The sequence below is a fragment of the Mustela erminea genome, chromosome 5 (genome assembly GCF_009829155.1).
Source record: "Mustela erminea isolate mMusErm1 chromosome 5, mMusErm1.Pri, whole genome shotgun sequence".
Classification (NCBI taxonomy): Eukaryota; Metazoa; Chordata; class Mammalia; order Carnivora; family Mustelidae; genus Mustela; species Mustela erminea.
The window spans coordinates 97,622,618-97,633,874 of NC_045618.1; the positions used below are offsets into that span (position 1 = coordinate 97,622,618).

Here is an 11,257-nt window from a genome sequence, read left to right on the forward strand (position 1 = left end):
AACCTGTGCTATAATATACTCATATTGAAGCCCATTTTACTTTTTTTTTCTTATCAGACCTTTATATTTCTATGCTAGGAAGTGTATCTATGTATTCTAATCACCAAATGTAAGCTGCACTTTAACATTATTAATGAAGTTGTTTAATATTAACGAATTTAAAGGGTGAAGAACAAAAACTTATTTTAAATATTTGAAACAGCAAGTTAGATAATTAGTTCTCATTGAAGCCATTAATTTTCACAGTACTGTTAGAGCACTTATTAAACTCTTTTGATTACATTTTATATACTTGCTTAGTTAAGTGATTCTTAATTACAAAATGACATGGAAAAATTATTTCAGTTATATTTTTTCCCTCTCTAGTGCCTTGATTGAATAAATTTCCTTACATAAGGATACAATTAATAAGGGCACTTTTTAATTTTAAAGGATATTTGACCATTTTATTTTATCATGATATATATACATATATACGTATACATGTGCCCACACATATATATTTATGTGAGAGAAGTTTTCATTAAAGTAGCTACTAATGCAATCTTAATTGTGTTTATAGTTTAGATTGGTATTTACCAAGACCACCTTCATAATTTAAACAGGATAGAAAACTGTACACTTTTAGATCAAACTGTTTCTTACTGAGAGTAGAGATTCAGGAAGGAAATCTAACAGGTGTCTAGCTCTCTAAGCAAATAGAACTAATGAGGCAAATTTTCATTTTGCAGAGAATAAAAGGAAAGAGTAAGACACATAGCATCAATTAAGGAATATATGATAAAGCCATCTGGCTTGATGATGTAAATAGATAAGTTCCATATGCAGTTCTCAATATTGGCAGCATTGCCAGAGTACTAAATGAGCACCAAATCCACTTAAACATCTGCCGGGACACTCATGCAGGTAAAGTAAACGTACCTAGCTGACACTTGATTAATCTTGCTGACCAATGCATACTTCACTCACAAAGAAAACATCAAGGGACTCTAATGAACTGGATCATGTATGACCAATACAACTATTGGGTCAAATGTAACTGATAAAGTGGGTCTCTAGAAGTAGGTGACCATGAAACTGAAAACACAATATACAGAAAGCAATACTCCAGGTTGTACAAAAGTGTTTTATAGAATTTAAAGAAACAGTGTGCCAGCTTTCATGGACAGATATTTAAAAGGGAAAACAGAATAAAAGAATCTGGAAGTGGTGATTCACAGACCTGTACCCCTGGGGATAAAAATATATTTTTATAAAAAAAAAAAAAAAAAAAAAAAAAAGAATCTGGAAGTCCACGAATATGTAAGGCTGACTTGCCAATCACATATTGTACTGATTCATTGATTTATTTAACAAAGACTGTTTTGTTTTGTTTTGTTTTGTTTCCTTCTAGATATTAGGCACCATTTTTTTTGAGGGGAAAATTTAAAAAAATAGAGAAAGAAAGGCTTAAATAAACCAATGTATTTTTACAGAAAATTCTCCAAAAGGTTCAAATTTTTATTTAATATACAATGAAAAAAAATTAAGGTACCCCTGAGAAAATGTTTTGCATGAAAAGAAAAACATTAAGAGAAGTTTAATTATGAACATTTTATATTCAAAATAAAAATATATGTACACTGGAAAGGACAATGCTCACTTCTGTTTCACCTAATAAAAAGCAATCTTAGAGAACAATGCAGCAAATTATGTTTCTGTAGCAGCAGTTCCTCAATTTTATGGGCTCACCAGTGCCCAGTGAAGATGTTTTTCATTAAGACATAGGAAATATTTGAAATTAGAATGATAATTATTGGTTATCTGATGATATTGCCAATATTTTCTTAGAAAACAATAACATGCTGGTTAACATGATTGCAGTTGCCTATATTTCTTATAGGCAAAATTAATTCTTACATGATTAGCACTGCTATTGATTTTACATATATTTATTTATTAGATATGTGAACTTAGTGGTAAACATGGATAAGATCTTTATTTTCATCCACATATTCATTCATTAAACAAATATTATCAAGCACCTACTATTTCTAGACACTGGCATATCACTTGGAAAATGTCAGAGAATCAATCAGAGTTATGGACTTATGGATATATTTTAAAGGAAGAGCCATCTGAATTCCCCAACAGAATGAATATAGGTTGTGAGAGAAAAAAGAATCAAGAATGCCTCTGGGGGGCCTGGGTGGCTCAGTCATTTGGGTGTCTGCCTTCCACTCAGATCATCATTCTGGGGTCCTGGGAGATAGCCCTGCATCAGGCTTCCCTCTGGGAAGGTGGGAGGTCTGCTTCTCCCTCTCCTTCTGCCTGTCCCCCTCCGCTCATGCTGTCTCTCTCTTTCTCAAATAAATAAATAAATAAAATCTTTAGGGAAAAAAAAAAGATTCCAGAATGTTTTTCCAGAGCAAAATTATCCTATGGATTCATAAGAGGAAATTAAAGAAAAAAAATGATTTTAGTGGAAAAGAAGTATAAATCAAATTCAAAAGAACACTAAACCAGAGCCATCCTTCACAGAACATAGCGATTAAAATTTTGGGACAGCCTTAGATGAGTCTCACAGGATAAGTAAAAATAAGTAGATAGAGAAAACTCACAATAAGAAACAAAAATTGTTTTTAAAAACTATGGAAAGTGAGAGGAACATAATAGTACCATTAGAGGAAAAATTAAGCTAAGTGAAAGCCTCACTTGTTGGAAAAGAGAAAATAAAACAACTCCTCCAGTCAATAAAAGGTGTTACAGTGAAATCTTATATACACAACAAACCACATGCATTAAAGATGTCAAATTTGAAGCAAACGGTGTTCTAAAATCAGGTCTTTCCACTGTATTCATAGCTAGAGGAATAGGATCAATAAGAATGGTAGAGGCGTCCCAGTAAGAAGCAAAGTTCTGGGAATTATTTCTCTAAAATCAAAGAAAAAAAGTACAGAAAGAAGAGACAGATTTTGTCACCGCATGATCATAGGTATGAATTAACACATAGTAACATCTGGAGGCAATCTGCTTCATATGCTATGGGAGAAGCATGTTCATGAGAAAAATAATTTTGACTTCCTACTCACTTCCAAAAATAATCTAAATGAGTGTTCTTTATTCTTCCCATCAAATCAGAAGACTGGGCCTATAAGAATAACAGATACATGCAACAGAATAATATTTTTGAGATACTGATTTTTTTTTTCCTGACATTGCTTCCTTTTTCTCCCCCCACCCCATCATTCCATTCAATTAAAGAGATACAGAATTATTATCTTGGGGTAAGGGGTATAAGTTTGATAGAAAATAGAAAATATTCCTTAAGTCTTTGCCAACTTTTCTTTCCAAAGTACTACAGCCCTTGAAAAAAAATTGGAACACTTATAGCATATTTTAAATGTTTGGTGAGTGAGATTTGAGGATTACATATCATTTTGCTGGGGCAGTGTTCTTTATCTGGGAACAATAAACACCTACAGTATGAACTAGACGATTTCTCCACGGTTAGCAAAATATAATTTAGCCTGAAATGTCAAGAGTGCTGAGACTGGAGAGCTCCTTGCTTTGGGGAAACTGGGGAATATTCTTTTAGTTTTGTAGGAAGACAGAGAATATGGGTGAGTAAAGAGACTAGAGGCAGCAGGGGATTTTGTAGGAAGGAATCCATTGACCTGGAAAAAGCTTCGGCTGCTGTGTGGACATCTTGCCTCAAAGCTGACACCTAGAAGCATGGCACAGCCACAATAAAGGAAGGTCTGTGCATTGTGTTCAGGCTAATGTAGTCTGAGCCTGGGAGAAATGGTGGCACTTTTGTATGTCAGGGAAGCTATAAATGATCTCATGTCTTTGGGCACAGAAAAGGTGGCGAGAGGTGACTGCAGCTGAAAATGCTAGGCAAAGGACAGGCAGAAGCATTTCAGTGGAGAATTGCAGACAGAGGCCCAGGGGATGATCTTTAATCTACCAGCTCTACCACGAAGCTGTGGCTTGAGGTGGATACAGAGAGCTGAGCCCTGGAAGAGAAGAAACTCAAAGAGGGTGCTGTCCAGCAACAGAGGAAATATCTCCCAGGAAGCCAGTGAAGTGTAGGACACAAGGAAAAGTTTTCATAGAAATAAGTTTAAAATCATTCTGTTTCAGGTGGTTATACTAGAGGTTGGGCTAGGCAAACCAAGCATTGAAATATCTAAAGCTAATTTTAAATATGTCAGATTAAGGAATAGAAAAAAATCCTCACTTGTTGCTATTGTTTTGTTCTGTTTTCTTTTTGCTTTGTTTTTCGTTAATATTGTGTTTGGTTTTTTTTTCTAATTTATTTTTTATTTTCAGCATAACAGTATTCATTATTTTTGCACCACACCCAGTGCTCCATGCAATCCATAATACCCACCACCTGGTACCCCGACCTCCCACCCCCCACCCCTTCAAAACCCTCAGATTGTTTTTCAGAGTACATAATCTTTCATGGTTCACCTCCCCTTCCAATTTCCCCCAACTCCCCTCTCCTCTCTATCTCCCCATGTCCTCCATGCTATTTGTTATGCTCCACAAATAAGTGAAATCATATGATGATTGACTCTCTCTGCTTGACTTATTTCACTCAGCATAATCTCTTCCAGTCCCGTCCATGTTGCTACAAAAGTTGGGTATTCGTCCTTTCTGATGGAGGCATAATACTCCATAGTGTATATGGACCACATCTTCCTTATCCATTTGTCCATTGAAGGGCATCTTGGTTCTTTCCACAGTTTGGCAACTGTGGCCATTGCTGTTATAAACATTGGGGTACAGATGGCCCTTCTTTTCACTACATCTGTATCTTTGGGGTAAATACCCAGGAGTGCAATGGCAGGGTCATAGGGAAGTTCTATTTTTAATTTCTTGAGGAATCTCCACACTGTTCTCCAAAGATGCTGCACCAACTTGCATTCCCACCAACAGTATAAGAGTGTTCCCCTTTCTCCACATCCCCTCCAACACATGTTGTTTCCTGTCTTGCTAATTTTGGCCATTCTAACTGGTATAAGGTGATATCTCAATGTGGTTTTAATTTGAATCTCCCTGATGGCCAGTGATCATGAACATTTTTTCATGTGTCTGATAGCCATTTGTATGTCTTCATTGTAGAAGTGTCTGTCCATATCTTCTGCCCATTTTTTGATATGATTGTCTGTTTTGTTTGTGTTGAGTTTGAGGAGTTCATTATAGATCCTGGATATCAACCTTTTGTCTGTACTGTCATTTGCAAATATCTTCTCCCATTCTGTGGGTTGCCTCTTTGTTTTCTAGACTGTTTCCTTTGCTGTGCAGAAGCTGTTGATTTTGATGAAGTCCCAAAAGTTCATCTTCGCTTTTGTTTCCTTTGCCTTTGGAGACATATCTTGAAAGAAGTTGCTGTGGCTGATATTGAAGAGATTACTGCCTATGTTCTTCTGTAGGATTCTGATGGATTCCTGTCTCACATTGAGGTCTTTTATCCATCTTGAGTTTATCTTTGTGTACGGTGTAAGAAAATGCTCGGGTTTCATTCTTCTACATATAGCTGCCCAGTTTTCCCAGCACCATTTATTGAAGAGACTGTCTTTTTTCCACTGTATATTTTTTCCTGTTTTGTCGAAGATTATTTGACCATAGAGTTGAGGGTCCATATCTGGGCTCTCTACTCTGTTCCACTGGTCTATGTGTCTGTTTTTACGCCAGTACCATGCTGTCTTGTAGTTAGAGATACAGAAGGACTATTTGGTTTTTTTTTGTTTGTTTGTTTGTTTGTTTTAACTAACTAAAGTTAGACATTCTAACTAAAATGGCTGGGATTGACAACACTGAATAATGCCGTTTTTGAAACTTATAGTCTCTTATTATCATTCTACCCTTAAAATTTCTGGCAGAGCTTAGAGGGGTGGCAGCAAAATAGAAGTTTGGTGTTTTTTGATTTTGGGGGCTTTTGCCTGAATGAACTGATATCTTTATATCATGGATCTGTAAAGATATTAGTGTTACAACTCTCTTAAAGTCTTCGCTATTTAAGTGGCTTTTTAAATTATCAAATTTAAGTGACTTTTTTAAAATACCAAATTTAAAATATCAAATATGCTGTCTCTTGCATATCGTAAGTGTTTATCAGCACCCCTACCTACTAGATGCCAGGAATTCCACCCCACCCCAGTTTCCTGGTGACATTCAGAAATGGCTCCAGATTTTGCCAAATGTGTTCTGGTGGGTGCTGAGGAGGGGTGCAAAATCACTCCCAGATGAAGAACGCTGCTCCAGCAAAATGATATCAAAAGTTAATAGCTGTGTCTTTAATAACTAAATTTACTAAGCACTGAGTATGTGTCAATGATTCAAACCTATGCAGACTGACATCAAAGTGCATTGCAGTGGTTAGAGCTACCCTCTATCTTAGGTTAGAAAGTTCCCAGAGCCTATTGTTTAACACTTCTAAGACTTAATACTAGCTGCAAGGAGTCTGGGGAATGAAATTTTTATTCTGGAAATTCATGGAGCCAGTTAAATTTGTAATGCTATGAAAGAGGAAAAATCAGGTTTGGAGGACAACTAGAAATCTGTGCCCCTGGCTAATTGGAATAAATAGTTAATAGTATCTCCTATAAACACATTATCTTCATCTTCCCTCCTAGTATAAGAATCAATATTGATGAGCTTGTCTAGATGAACTATCCTATAATAGATTCTCTACATGCTATGTGATTAATACTGAAATATTTGTCTATTAAAATTAATTAAAATCAGACACCAGGATAGCTCAAAGGGTTAAGCCTCTGCCTTCAGTTCAGGTCATGATCTCAGGATCCTGGGATCAAGTCCTACACTGGGCTCTCTGCTTGGTGGGGAACCTTCTTCCCCTCTTCTTCTGCCTGTCTCTCTGCCTACTTGTGATCTCTCTCCCTCTGTCAAATAGATAAATTTTAAAAATTATATAAAATTAAAAATAAATTTGAGGTTTGTTACCAAAAAGTATCCCTTATTGTTCTTAAGAAGTACCTCTATGGGAACGCCTGACCCTTTTTTCCAAGGTAGGCATTTTTTAACACTAATGTTAAAGTAAAATAACAGCATCTGTGAAACTAACAGCTAAAGTACTATGTATGATTTGTTCAATTATTTTCTTTGTCATATGAAATCTAATATATTTTATGATTTTCAAAGAATATATGATGTCCCTCTTGCTGTGTCTATTGGCTTGAAATCAGGACTGCTTGATGGCAGAGTTTATGGCCTTCACTACCATTTCTGATCATTGCTGTTACGTGGGGAATCCTCGAGGTATAGTATGATATCCTAATTATATAAACTATCTTTTCTTTGACATTGCATTTTTTTTAAAGGGTATTTAAGCTGCTATTAAATGAGAAATGTATTAGTGTTACCAATGGGAGATTCTGTGTTGTGTGAATAGAGGTCTTGATCCTTGGATTCCTCACAAGAGCATTTAGGTGGGAATCTGGTCTTGAATAAAGATAGTCAGAAGGGAAGTAACAAGCATAAAGCAGTTTTATTAAAGTGAAAGTACACTCTCAAGGTGGGAGAGCAAGGAGGTTCCATGAGGTGAAAGTGGCCCTTCATTAGGGATTGTATATTTGTTGTGTCTCTCTGGGCTGGGAGGAGCCAAGATATGTGGTAGGGTGGTCTCTAATGAAGTCTTCTTCTAAGCATTTGGAGAACCTCCCCCAACAGGTTGGAAGGAGGAGATTTTGACCCCGCAAGATTGCTCCCCAATCATCATGGCAACCTTTTCCATGGAGATAGAGGCTGTAACTGTAATGCAAATGTATTAATGAGTCTAGGGGTTACCCTGAGGTAGAGGAGGAAGAGGAGAATGCATGCTTGTAACCAGTGGCTCTTGATCCATCAGCCCCAAGGTCTTAGAAGCCACAGGTCAGGATGTTATGTCCTTGGGTTTACTTATCACCATCCTTGCCTCTAGAAATTTCTTTATTATTCCCCTCCAAGGACTTGGGACTCAGACTTGAAGTGTTCCCTCCACTGCTCATGTGTAGCTTCTGTGTAACACTAACTGATACTATTGCCTGTTTCTAATTTTTGTGAGATGGAGTCAAGAGTTCCACTATTAAGTTTAAAACTGACCATGAACAATAATGTATCTCTGCAATTATATTTGAAATCTGAAGATTTAGAGGCAGGGCCCTAGAGCTCTCTGGAATTAGTGTATTGTCATTAATATCAAGAGGAAGCTATCCAGGATCAAGAAGCAAAACTAGGGGTGCCTGGGTGGCTCAGTCAGTTAAGTGACTGACTCTTGATTTCAGCTCAGGTTATGATTTCAGGATTGTGAGAACAAGCCCAAGTGGGCTCCATGCTCAGCATGGAGCCTGCTTAATATTCTTTCTCTCCCTTTTCCTCTGCACTCCCCACACTTCCAGCATGCTCTCGTGATCTCTCTCTCTCTTTCTGTCTCTTAAAAAAGTGGGGGGGAGGCATAAAATGTTTGTCAGGGGGAAGTATAAGAGTCACCAAATCAGTGTGAATGGGAAGAGTTTACACACTAGAGAAGGCCCAGACAAGTAACACATTCCTGGGCAAGCTAAGACACCACAGGCTGCCATTGAATCATGAACTAATACTAAAACTACACACTAATTAGAATAGATTATTATTTGTCTTTTCTTTCTCAGTATATTTATATTCAAAGTTCTAATACATAATTAATAAAATTCTTTGTCTCTATCCTATATTGTTTATTATAAGCAATCAGATTTAGTAATAAATAAATGCATTTTTAAGAGAGAAGTCTTAGATTAAGATACCAAAATGACATTGTGATTATCATTCTGGTGAATTTGTTTACAAAATGAAACAACAAGAATTCACAGCATTGTTTCCAGCAGAAGTTCTGTCTTGATTAAGCAGCAAATAGACCCACAAGTACACCAGGATATATATAGAGTTTACCTTCTTGTAGCCCTTTCTGAAAATAATACCATGTCATCTTATTTCTATGTTTGCTTGTGAAATATTTCTAATGCCATGCTCATGGGAACATTGAATATTGTGTACTTTAAAAATAACACGGTTTGCAAACAATGTCAGAGTTGTTGGGTCTTCATCCAAAAACATAATTTCCATTTTATGGAAATTCACCACATGCAATTTCATATTTTTGTTTCCACAGATAATCATGGATAGTTAGGAATAAACAGATTTTTGCCTTCTAAATGACCATGTTGTTAACATATTTGAAAATATATCTTCCTATGTGACATTTTCTTCTTCAACATAGAGTTTCAGCAAATCTTTCAACCTGAAATTCCTGTTTCAATGTCGAGTACAATTTTAAATCTTTTATATTTGGATCAAAATTTACATTTTGGGGAAGTGGACAGTAGTGGCAGAATGTTGCTACCAGGGTGTTTAGCTTAATTGACAAGTGAGCAATTTCCATTCACTATGTGTAAGAGCACATGGAAATGTCCTGAAGAATGAAGACTATGCTCTCCCCCGAGTTATGTCCACCAGCTATCCCCTGCCTGAGGTGGCCCACATCAAGAACTTCTCCACCAGAAGACTTTAGAAGAGGAGGAGAGGGCTTCCTGGAGCAGCCTCTTCATTAATGAAAAAGTTGAATTGTACCACATGAAGTTCAATTAGAGCTTTTCTGAAATGAACAGAAGCAGGAAAGAGTGGGAGATGGTTGTGGGCGCTGGCATGATCCTCACGGACTTCAGCACTCATTCTGATCTGGGAGAAGCACGATTTGTACAGCTCCATCCTCTACACATTGGAAGAGGAATGGGTGACCAAACAGACCAAGAAGATGCTGTACATGAAGGACAGCCTGATTCACAGGTTCTCAGCCAGGTGGAACTACAACAAGGAGGAGTGGAAGAAATAGGAGCCTGCCACTTGCCTCTCTTTGTTCTGCTACCTCCATGCATCTCCATGTATTGACAGGAAATGGTTATGTTGCTGTACCAATGCTAATAAATGAGCAGTTTATGTGAAAAAAAATGCACTTTGATTTATTTGTAACTCTGAGTAAGTGTCTGTCTTGGTAACAGACCAGACTATGATTGAATGTTAGATCTGCTCACAGTTTTCTGGGAAACATGTATCACTGCTCCATATAGATATTGTAAGGAAGTTGATGTTTTTGTAACTTTTACTACTTCTCTCATTTGTTGATCTTGTCTACTGTGAAAAGAGTATGGTGTCCTCTTTTCTTTTCCAACATCCTTCTCAAATTTATTTATTTGGTATTTTTCACTTAATATATTCTTGTATCTATTTTAATAGTACTTTAATGTCTGCACATACAGGATGCTTTATGTTTAAAGAATCCTTTAAAAATCATGTATTCAGACAAAACTTGAGGAGCAAGAGAAATTCAGTCTGCACAGGACTTATTTTCTGATACCTGCAATGGCTTCAAATAGCAGACAGTTCTACAGTCGCTTTCTTGTTATTCCTTTTTATTATTTTATTGCTACAATTGAAGTTTTAGAATAACCATTATTTTTCTTAAGTCTCTGATAGGATTTAGTCTAACTAACTTATAAATATGAAAAGATAAAATTTTTAAGGATTTTCAGTGTAAATTCTAAATTGTAAAATTGAATTCTGGAAAGTATGTGAAAGGTCCTAGATAAGATGGAATCAGAAATCACTTTACTTACCTTTTCAAATGATTCATCACTTTAATGATCAGAGCTGACTAATAGGAGTGAATAAGCATTCATTACAAATTTCAGCATATAAGGACCTATCAAATTTTCCTCTTTCACATCTGGGTCTTCTGATATGTTAAGCACACATTCTCTTGGATTATGTCTTAAGATCAATAAAACGTGGCCTCTCTGTCCTAGGTTCATAAAATGATTGGATGTCCCTCATATGAACTTCCTCAGCAACTGGACTTGCTTGAACTTGACATGAACTATAAGCATTTGTTGCACTTACTCCCATTTATTTCTAACACTTAGATTAAAGTAATTCCATAGGAAGTTCTTGTTTCAAAAATAGTTAAGAAGATGTACATATGGCAAACAAGCATGTGAAAAGATGATCAACGATTTAAAGATTTTATTTATTTAGAAAGAGAGCAAGACTGCAAGCAGGAGGAGGGGCAGAGGGAGAGAAAGAACAAGTTCTCAAGCAGGTTCTGCACTGAGCACGGAGTCTAGCTCAGGGTTTGATCTCACTTGCGACCTGAGCCAAAATGAAGAGTCTGACACTTAACGGAGTGAGCTACCCAGGAACCCCAAATGATCAACAATTTAAATAATGAGATACC

General features: G+C 36.5%; 1 pseudogene; it reads left to right on the top strand.

Annotated features, from left to right (window-relative positions):
• The first annotated feature begins 7,208 nt into the window (after positions 1–7,208).
• On the top strand, positions 7,209–9,859 carry LOC116590209 (annotated as a pseudogene).
• The last annotated feature ends 1,398 nt before the right edge of the window (positions 9,860–11,257 follow it).